Raw genomic sequence first — 11,116 nt, forward strand, 5'->3', positions numbered from 1 at the left:
TGATATTCCAGGGTTCTTAATTAGACAGAGAGTGCATTCAGACATTGGCATTATTGCATTAGTTTTCCTGGTTACAATGCTAGTGCTTCTATAGCAGTTTCTAATGTTCCTTTTACACTGCATTACCCAATGTGTTATGGAACTGTGGCTTTTTCATCAACATACTGTCCTGCTATGTCATGCTGAATTTCAGTAGGTGTGGTGTGACACAACAGTTAACATCACTGGACATGTTGCCACCATTACACACATGTGGGCTTCTGTTTCCCCATGAAAATGTCAGGAAAGGACTGTATTCAAGAATATCGCCCCAGATTTCATCACATGGCACGATCCATGGAAAACCATAGGAAAATTACAGCACAAAGCTCCCACGATTTTCTAGGTTAACGAGGTTGCGGATGGATTTTTTTCTGGAAGCAATTAAAACAGAAATGAGTGCTTAACTTCCATTGAATCCCGCTAGATTTTCAGAAGTTGCTTTTGCAACATGTGAAAGAGCACATAAAACACAGAAATCATCCGATAAGGAAATTGAGAACACAGAATAAAGTGTCATCTGAATGCAGCCAGAGACCCTCCACAACTAAAGCAAGGAAACATTCAGTCACAGATGGAGCTACTGTAGCTAGTTTGTTCCTGCTCTAAAGGGTAGGACCCAAACAAATGGATTACAATAAAGGAGACTCCAACTAAACCAGAAGTGGTCCAACACACAGCCCATGGGCCACACATTGCCTGCGAGGCTGATTTTGGTGGGCACAGGGAGAGCACGGGGCACGACAGAGCACCGGATGTGCCAAGGTGGTGACTGCCTGCAGCGGCAGCAGTACTCAACTCCACCGGATTGTGTGCGGCTCTAGCCTTTCCGGGGCAGAGTCCCCATCACCAGCCCATGTGCTTCAGGGGAAGGGTGGGCAGCACAGCCTGGGCAGGCCACCCCCACAGCGCCTGACCAATGCCAGGCAGGCAGGCAGGTGGGGCTGGCTCACCATCTCTGCACTGGGCTCACTGGGCCTCTCTTAGCAGCCACCACCACTGCTGATGCTTCTCCTGCTGGGCTCAGCTCACCCTAGTTCAGGTGTGAGAGTTGGAAGCATGGATTTGGAGGACCAGAACGAGCCGGAGCCTCTCTAAGCTGTGACCCTTGGGATCTTGGAAGTAAGCAAGGCAGAGAAGAGGCTCCATGTGGTGAAGTACCTTGGGGGGGAGGGGTTGGCTTGTTGTTTATATTTTGATTATATACTTTGTGGTTCTATGTTTTGATTTTTTTTCTGTGAGACCTCTGGGTATAGTGTGGTATATTAATAATAATTATAATAATTAATAATTCTACAGCATTATTATTATTTTGCTGTGAGGCAAGCCAGCCTAGCAGACTTTTGGCCTGCTTTGGATAGGTGGGTGGGTGGAAAGGGGTTCCTTACTCAGACCCTCCAAGTGTCCCTATATTCTAGAGACAGTCCCAGATTTACAGAAGCCGTGCTGGTTTCTGATTTGATCCTGGAATGTCCCGCTTTCCCTTAGGAAGTCCCTTTTTTCACTGGAGAAATGTTGGGGGGTATATTCTTAAGAGTAGAATGCCTTGCCCAAGGACAGTCATTTGGTGAAATCTCTCACTCCTTTTAGCTAACGTGTAAAAAAAAGCGCCCCAAATTCATATTAAGGCAATGCCTTCCTTAGGCCAACTAGAATGTCACAAAAAGAGTGTGGAAGCTTTTGAGTTCTCCATAACTCATCATACTATGGTAAACAAAGGAAGTGTGAGGGAGAGAGAGTTGGCTGGTGGTGAAACATCTGGCAGCATCTGGTCTGATGAAGAGTTCTGAAGAACTCAGATGTTTGCACACAATTTTATGGCATGTTGGTTGGCCTAATAAAAATATTGCTCTACAATGGAGTTTGGATTTCTTTTACTTATAGGCCAGTACAGTTCCAGCAATTTTCAGCTGGAAAAAAGCCCTGGTTCTAGCACCTCTCAGGTGGGCACCATTGCCATTCTAAGAGAACAAGGATGGTGTTCGTGGTGAGTTCAGACACCTTTTTTCCTAGAAAATTTGCACTGCTCCTGGGATTGGTATTTTAATGAATCTGTCCAGCTCCACACCTGACATTTAAAACACTATTATACTATTTTAACAGTTGTGGCTTCCACCAAAGAATTCTGGGAACTGTCATTTGTTAAAGGTGCAGAGAGTTAGGAGAACCCTAATCTCCTCACAGAGAATTTAGCTCGCTAGGGGGAATTTCAGCTCTCCCATCACCCTTATCAAATGACAGTTCCCAGAATTCTTTGGGGACAGCCATGCCTGTTTAAAGTGCTACGATCCTGCTTTAAATGTATGGTGCAGATGTAGCCTCTAAAGTGCCTGGAGCAGCCTTCTTCAACCTCTCCAGATGTTTTGGACTTCAGCTCCCATCAGCTTCACCAACACAGTCAAAGGCCAGAATGCTGGGAACATTTGGAGGGCCCCGGGCTGACAAAGTCTGTCCTAGAATATCTGCGCTCCATTCTTCAAGTGGGTCAAGTCTTTTTAAAAAGCTGTTTTTAAAAAGAATCTTAAAATCTACATAATAAAACTATTCGGATTCACCCCCATCTATCGCTGAGTTGCTAAATATTCCTAAAATGTGCAAAGATATAAATTGTTTTCTGCATCACAAACTCACACATAAAGGCATGGCTCTACATAAGTGCTGAAATATGGATCTTTCGAATGCATTAGCAGGGACACCTGTTAGCCGCCACCATGTTAAGTAAGAATCCTTCTGCAATAAGGCTGGCATGCAAAAACATGAATGTGCTGGAGGCAGGATCAGATTTAAATACTAAAGTTGAAAATGATGAGATTCTCTTCTCACCCACCCACCCCCAAAAATTGGATTAGGGGGAAAAGGAAATAGGAAGGATGTTTCAGATGATACAGAAAAGAGATGTCTACTGTATGTTCTGTTCAGTGCACATAATCAGTTCTGAAAAGAGAAACCTATTTGAAATATTCCAGCATTGCAGGGGGTTGGACTAGATGACCCTCGTGGTCCCTTCAATCTCTACAATTCCATGATTCTATGATTTACAGAGACAGCAAATGCCCAGCTCCTAGGCACCTTGCTGCACAAGGTTTGTTTGCAAGCACTCAGGTCCCCTTCAAATGGCATTGTGTTCTCTGCTGCAACACATGATGCAAACATCTCTTTTCCACATTGTGTGGGATATCCCTGAATGGTGAGATATCTCAAAAGGTCCGAGGATAAATAGGTGTGTGAAAGCAATCCCACAAGTTCATCCTGTTTCAGTACAGGGAGGACCAAATGATGATGAATACTGGCTTGCTTACGGGGTCCTATGCTGAACTCTACGTTATGCCAAACTTCTCTGATTCATATCACAGTCTGTCCCCATCTAGAAATAGCCATACACTGAGGCAGTCATCATAACATTCATGTCGTTGCAGCAGCAGCAGCAGACATCCGTCTCCTTTCCTGCTAATCCTGCACCTGGAATGTCCCTCCATATAGAGAGCTCTTTCATTCTGGTCATCAGTGGGAACATGGCCATTGATAGGCTGCCATGGGATGCGACAACATCGGAACTGGAGGGAGTCTACGAAAGAGGACTGCTCCCATCTCCACACAAAGGCACTGTCTGATCATTCCATCACTGCAGGACTCCTCATTTGCATATCTGCCCAAGTGGTTACATCATTGCTGCCTATCCATCACCGAGGCTCAGTCCACCCAGACAAATGGCAGGTCCCCCTTGAGTTCCCAGCCTGGCATCTCTCTCGGCAAGGATTACTGAGAAGATTACCTGGGTCAGTGCATCCATCTTAACCCCTGGGTCCTATTTGGCTTTGCACTCTTGCCTATTTCAAGGTGTTTATTGGCCTCCTGTGATGTTTGCAGACTAGGACTTAACACATGATGATAAATAAGTACTAATGACTAAATCATATTTATGTATAAAGTCGGGGTCTGCATGGAGAAGTGGGAGGGGGAGCAAAGTAGAAAGAGAATCTCCGTGCATTTAGAAACCCCCTGCCATAGCAGTGGAGGGTCATTCTGAGCCCATAATTTCCCATCCAAATTCCAGTAGGACAGGGTCACACATGGACATGTCCTTTGTGCTCTGTGGGGAACATGCTGTCAGGTTTGATAGAACTGATGCATTGCTTTGGAACATTGTGGTGTGGCTGAATATGGCTCCCTTTCAACCCCCCACCCACCCACTTTGGAAACAGGAGGTCTTGTGCCCCTTCCCTTCCAAACAGGTAATGAGTTTCATCAATTTTGACATCATCCAGGTGTTGTGTGTCCTAGGCCATCACAACATACTTTGGGTAGCCTTGAAATTCCAAGGGGGAGGCATGAAACCCATTGACAGAGGGGAGGGGGAGAAAGTGTGTATTAAGGAATCCTGAAGGCTCCAGACAGAGTCACAAGACAAATTAGGCTCCAGAGTTTGGTGCAGGGGGAATGGAAGCAACATCAGCTGTGGAGAGCAACTCCAGGGATACCAGTAGCAAGGATGAGTTGTTGGGAGTGTTGCAATGGGTCTCTGTGCGACTGCTTGCAGGGCCTGAGTGTCTACATGTGGACAACTGGGGAATGTCAGCTGAGAGGATGTGGTTTTCGTAGGATGATAACATGCCTTTGAGCTGGCAGTATGTGGGTAAGATGTAAAGGTATTATTGGTCGGGGTCAGGGCAGTTGTACATAAAAGACAATTTATGATTCAAATCTCCCCCATACATAACTATTAGATGACCTAACGGTGATTGTTTTTAAAGGCAAGCTGGCCTCTTAAGGAAGATGACACAAAATATATTGGTTGTGCTGCCCTGATATTTTCTATAGTATCCTCATTTCTCATGTGCCCCAGGCAGCTCAATGAACAAAGCAATAACAAGTGAATTACTGGGGTGGGGTGTTACCATATCCCTGTGCTGTGCAATACATTGGTCCTAACCACTTGTTGTAGAACAGGCTCAAAAGACTAGCTATGTTGGCTTTCAACACCAGAGAGAGAGAGAGAGAGAGAGAGAGAGAAAGAGAAAGAAAGCATTAACTGTGCTGTGATGTTACTTGAAATTGTGCTGTGATATATTTAAACACTTTTCCCATGGCCTTGCTATTCTGAAGGCAACAACCTACTTCATTCCCAATCCCCACTACAATCAAGTTTTAAAACTGGACTAAGACAAATCAACGACAGAAATGCCCGTCTCTGACTGTAAGTCAGGGTGACTAAATGGAGCCTCCAGGTTCAGGGGCACTATACCTCTGAGTTTCAGATGGTGGGGGATTAAAACAACGAAAGAGGGCTGTTGCTTTTATGGCCTGCTTCCCCAAAGCATTTGGGCCGCCCCTGTGGGAAACAGGATGCTGAACGAGACAGACCCTTTGCTTGGTCTGATTCAGTGGGCCTCTCTCCTCCTGGCTCCCACCGAAGACATTCTTTGTCTGCTTAATGCAAGTGAAGCAAGCCGTTTCATTGGCTGTCTTCTGAAGCTGATGTCATAGCGAACCACGAAAGTCTCCCACAGCACTCTTGGGTTGGAGGTGGGGGAACAAACCAGCTAATCCTGGCAATTGCTCGCAATGGCACCTCGCCCCACGGTGGCCTCTTTCCCCTTGCGATTGCCCGTGTCTCCCCTGCCACCCCCATTCAGCCTGGCCATGTCGCTAATAAAGCAACCCGCGGGATGCACCCCGCCTCCCGCAGCCGCTGTTGCAGACGACCTTAATATTCCGTGAGAGCTAACTCCCGGATCACCCTCTCTGACTTTCAGCCCTTCTCTCCCTCCCTCCCTCTTTCTTTCTCTCCCTCTCTCTCTCTCCTGGCTCTTGTCCTCGTTAGACAAAAGGCGCCGGGCAAACTGCTCCGCAGCAGCTCCTAACTTCACACGACACAGGCAAGGACAAAGGAGGAGCAAGGCTGCCTCCCAGCTGAACCTCCTCGGTCCACGTGGCTCCGGGAGAACAAGACCTCCCAGGCTCCCGCTCCCAGGCAAGGCGGGAGGAGGCAGGAGGCGACGCCCAGGACGCGCCCCCCTTCCCAGTCCTGCTCTACTATGGGGAGTGGGGAAGGGGCGCATTATGGGTCCCGAAGCCCCTAGGAGCTGGGATTTATTTTATTTTATTTTTAACAGCAGCTGGCGGGGAGTGCGCAGCCTTTTGCCAGATCCCTGAGAAGAGGCTCCATCTCCATTGGGAATCAAATCCGAAATGTGACACGGTCCCTTCTGCCCCCATTCTCAGAGGCGGGACCCATCTTCGTTGGAAATTTCATTTGTGCAGAGAGTCTGTGGGGATCTCTTCGCCCTTTCGCGCCCGCCCGCTCCAAAAGAAAAACGGAACAAGACTTTTCTTTCTCTCGCCAAGGAAACGTGGGTTTCGCTGCCTGTCTTGGAGCGCATCTTATTATCCATCACTCCGAGGCAGCTAAAAGTCTCCGAGCCAGAAGATCCCAACAGGGGCTTATTATCACGTGTTGGTTTCCTTTCCATTTTTGAAAGAAAGAAAGATCGGAGGGAGTTTAAAGAGTCGGGCCATTAAGTGGGAAGGAAGCAACGATTCGAATCAAGGGAGTCCGCTGCCGCGTGGAATAGGAAAGGTGGTCAGAGGCAATATGAACGAAAAGGTTGGGGGGCAGCTGGGGTTCCTTTTTCTAATGGTATGCTCCTCGCGGACATAAGACTAAGCAACTCGGGGTCTTGTACCCTGACGATGCTCTATACCAGTGGGTGGCCCGTCATCATTCCTGCCCATTGGTCATGCTGGTGGGAGCTGGAGTCCCGAAACATCTGGAGAGATACAGATACCGCAGCCTGGCTGCATGAAAAAGTAAATAAAGTCTCCCGGAAAGACTTGCCTCCTTGAAAGCCCGATCCCTACTTCCAGATGTGTGCAGCAGGAAAGAACGCCCCTCACCCCACAGCACCCCCTCCACACACACCCCCCCTGACTATGCTCAAGAGTCAGTTCCCACGTGCATGTGGCATGTGGTTTTTTTTAAAAAAAAATCCAATGTGTGAACTCTGGCTCCGCTGAAAATAAGAGTCATCTTCAAAATGCTATAACGTGCCCGGATCTGCAAAGGCTCATTCATTCACACATGCAAAGGCATCGCTTGATGCAGTCATCAAACTAGTCCGGAGTCCACGCCTCACGTGCTCGCAGACTTTCGCTGCGGCATTAAATAAATAAATAAAATCTGAGATCCCTGGCTCAAATTAAGCCGGCTCAAACGGAGCTTGAATGAATTGGTAAGTTATCTTTTCGTTACGATAGCAAAATTTATTCCCCACAACGTTTGTGGTACGTACGGAACGTTTATTCCCTACGGTAGGCCTAATAACATTCCGTTCCAAGTTCAAGAAAAGTTGCGCACGGAAAGGAACTGTAAAAAAACTTGCTAAATGATCGGTAAGACGGCTAGCTGGCATTATTGGTGATCTCTTATGTTATGGCATTAAGAATCCCCAAGGTAGCGCAATGCGTGCAAGTATCGTGTTCTCCCTAGTGAGAGAAGAAGCTTGCCCAAGAATACATCCAGCTTGTGTGAATGAACTTTCCCTTCCCCGCCTCCAGCCTTTCTTCGCAGTTTCCCCAGCAGGGGGAGCCGAGGGCCTATCAAAAAAGCGTCCGATTCCTAGATTTCCGACTTCGGGGTGGATGAGGAGAGCGCTCCGCGCTTTCAAACCTGCCCTTTCTACCTGCCCTTTCTACGTCTTGGGCTTTTTAAAGCGTGGTCCATCGGAACCCGAAAGGGACTGGACCAGGAAGCTGCAAGCGGCGGAGCCCTCTTTGCAAAGCGGCCCATTCATTTGCTCAAGCAGGATTTCCTGTAAAATGGGGAAGAAGAAGAGTTTGCGTCCCGGACCCTGGAAGGAGGAGGATGCGCGGGGGCGTATTTGGATGGGCTTTCTCCCCCCCCCCCCTACAGCCAACTTTTTAAAAAATCTGCCAAAAAAATCTCTTCCCCCCCCCACCCGGACTGGGAGGGGTGGGGAGTCTGTCTAAAAGAAAGCAGCTGGGCTGGGGGAAAGAAGCAGTTCCTTGCCGAACGGATGGTGATGACATAGACTTTTCCTGCAGTCGAGAAAACCTGACCCGCCGCCGCCCCAGCCCCAGTGACATTTTGGAGCCCGCCAGAGGGGCTGGCGGTGCCTTGGGAAGTTGCACATCGCTCCTTTTGCACAGAAGAAACCTCGGATGAGCTTCTCCCCCGGACGCAAACTCCCTTCTTGCACAGAGACACAGGCGCACACGGTCACCAAAAGCAAACCCGGGCGGGGAAAGGTTTCTCTCCACCCCGCCCGCCGCCTCCTCCTCCAGCACGCCTGAAACATAAGCAACCGGCCCGAAGCAGACAAAACAACGCTCCATCCTCCGACACAACGTTTCAGTGCACGAAAACAAAACTCTTACTCTTTCCATCCCCTCCCCGCCCCCCCCGGCACCACCACCACACCCACCCTCAGTTTTTTCCATGTTGCACATTCGCTCTTTCTGACCTGCCAAGTCTTAACTCAGTTCTGGATGGAGTTGCCTCCCCCTCGGGATGATGCGTTTTGCAATCTGGAGCAGTGGGTCAAGATTAAAGTTTTGGGGGTTGGCTCCCCCGCCTTAATCTCCCCCTCCCTCCCACTTCCTCAAAGCGTTCTAGCCTCTTGAACTCCTTTCCAGCAACTCCTTTCGGAAATCTGGGTAGGAAACTGATTAGAGGCAGACAGACAGACAGATGCCTCGCCGAAGCCTTCCTTGAGCATTCACGTTTCTTTCTGAACCAAATGCCGATGCAAAGGGAATTCCGCTCACTTCCCCAACGCTTTCCTGCTTCACCAGAGGGGCTTCCCCCGCCAATTCAACGTCCCCATTTGTCTCCCCGAACACTTTAAAACACAAAAAGGGGTCGGTGGGTGAGCAGGAGACGGACGGTGGGAAAGAAACGTGGAAATGTTCCCTAAGACCAGTTGAAGCCGGCTCGGGGTGCCAAGGGGAGGGGACGAGGGGGAGACCCCCGAGGTCTTTCCTCCTCCTGGTCGCCTACCAGTAGGGCTGGAGGGTTTCTGTTCTCTGTCGTCCCCTTTTCCCGGGAGATCTCCCGAGACCCCCACCCCAACCTGAGGAGGAGGAGGAGGAGGAGGAGGAAGGCTGCTTCCCAGGCATCCCTCAAGCCACCTCAGAGTGGCTGGGAAACGGTCTCTCATCCTCGCGGGCTGTTCAAGCCCATTCAGTCGACTTGATCAGTGCAATAATCATCGTAATAAGAATGAAACCCACCCGGCTTTTTACCACCTCCTTCCTCCAGCGCCGCTTTGTGCATTCAAGCCCCTACAAAGACTTCCCCCCCTCTCTCTCTTTCTCTCTCTCTCCCCCTGCCATTAACCGTTTGAGAGCCGCCAAACTCCCAACTCTACCTTGCCTGCCATTCAATTACTCCGGCCACACACACTTCCTCCATTCTTTTCACTTTTCTTTGTTCTCTCTCTCTTTCCCACCCCCCCCTCCCCAGAACTTGTGGTTCCCACCAAAAAAGAACCCTTTTGCTTTGCACCCCAGATCCGTAGATTTTCTTTTTCTTTAAGTAACAATCCACTCCTCCCGCCTCGCCCCATTTTCTCTTTCCCCAAACTCTTTGTTTCACAGGTAAACTGGAGTAGCCACAGCAGCGGAATCCTAGATGGTGGGAACCTTCCCCACCCGACCCGACAAATGCAGAAAATTAGAGGGGAGGGTATAGTTACCTCTTAAAGCAGTTTATTGCAGAGACTGGGGGAAAAATCAAGAAGAAAAAAGAACGATGGGAAAGGAGCACCAAAAAATAAAAATAAAAATCACAGCGTGCTTGTTAATCCAGAAGTGCCCTCATGCAAGCCCCGGGCTTCTTAGTCGCTGGTCCAGGCTCGGGAGTTTTTTCTCCTCGTGACCCCCCCGGTGGTGAACACCTGATCCCCGGCTGTGGAAGTCCGGCTTGGGGAGCTGCAGGCACCCAGAAGCACCCAGCCCGCTTTGCCTGCAAGTTCAAATGCGGGCTCCGCCACCCATCATTATTATATCATGGTACCGTCAGCGCTCCAGAGGAGGGGCCCTGCCCTGCCTCTCCGAGAGGAGGGCTCTTCCCTCCAGCGCAAGGCGAGGTTCGCCAAGGCAGGCGAGCCCCGAGCCAAAGGGGGGCAGGAGGAGCAGAGCGGCGGCGGCGGCGGCGGCGGCTTCCCTGCGCCCGCCTCGCCTCTGCCCCCTCCCACAGCCTCCTGCCGGACTCACCACGTCCCAAGAGGCTCGGCAGAGCGCGGCCTCCTTCAGCCCCTCGCCGGGGATGCTGGAGAGGCGGCCGGGCAGCTGGAGCAGGGGACCTGGGAGAGCAACTGGTTTCAGTGGGACAAGGATGGAGACCCATCCCCCCTCTAATATGTCCCATAGAGCTTTCTGATAAACTAATTTTTATTTTATTGCACTTATAGCTCATCTTTTCTCCAAGGAGCTCAAGCCTCAAGGGAGTGTACATGGTTCTCTGCCTCAATGAAACCCCACAACAGTCCTGGGGCAGGCCCAGGGTCATCCCCTGAGCCTCATGGCCAAGAGGGGATTTGAACCCTGGTCTGTCCCAGGCCCTAGTCCAACCCCCTAACTACTGCACCGCACTGGCTCTCTAACCAGTGAAACGCCCCCTGTGGTGGGGTGTGGGATTTGGGGGTGTTGTGTGAACCCCTCCCATGGGAGGATGGGTTACAAAGTGTATAGGGGTGCTCTTCTTGAAAAACCATTGCCCCTGTTAAATTTTGACTCCCAACCAACCACTGTCCTGGTAGTCCATCCAGCTCAGTATGGTCCGCACTGACTGGCAGAAGCTCTCCAGAAAGGGGACATTATCCTTTCTAGGAATTCTAATTAAACAGCTGTTTCCTGGGTTGCCAAATGTATCTGCAAGCTGAAGGAAAGCCTGTGATAAGGACAAAGTGCATTCTTCAGACATATCACAAACATATCCACAGCACTTTACAATCCTCAAGCATCTGTGATGCGACTCAATGCAATCTCCCCATCTCATAAAGACAGTAACTTGCCTCCGGTCACTCTGAGTTTGGACTGGAAGAGCTTTAAACTGAGG

General features: G+C 49.7%; 1 protein-coding gene across 3 annotated transcripts in view; it reads right to left on the reverse strand.

Annotated features, from left to right (window-relative positions):
* VCAN (versican) overlaps positions 1-10,135 on the reverse strand; it is a 127,269-nt gene extending 117,134 nt beyond the window's left edge. For 2 of the 3 annotated variants that reach the window (XM_035100044.3, XM_035100043.3), the window contains exon 1: positions 9,753-10,135. The gene's annotated coding sequence lies outside the window, so the exon portion shown is untranslated. Of the gene's footprint in view, positions 1-9,288; positions 9,328-9,752 lie in introns of those variants that run through there. The other variant, XM_088652615.1, reaches the window with a different exon arrangement.
* Between the last annotated feature and the right edge of the window lie 981 nt (positions 10,136-11,116).

This window comes from Zootoca vivipara, chromosome 10 (genome assembly GCF_965207765.1).
Source record: "Zootoca vivipara chromosome 10, rZooViv2.hap1.1, whole genome shotgun sequence".
In the NCBI taxonomy this organism is placed as follows: Eukaryota; Metazoa; Chordata; class Lepidosauria; order Squamata; family Lacertidae; genus Zootoca; species Zootoca vivipara.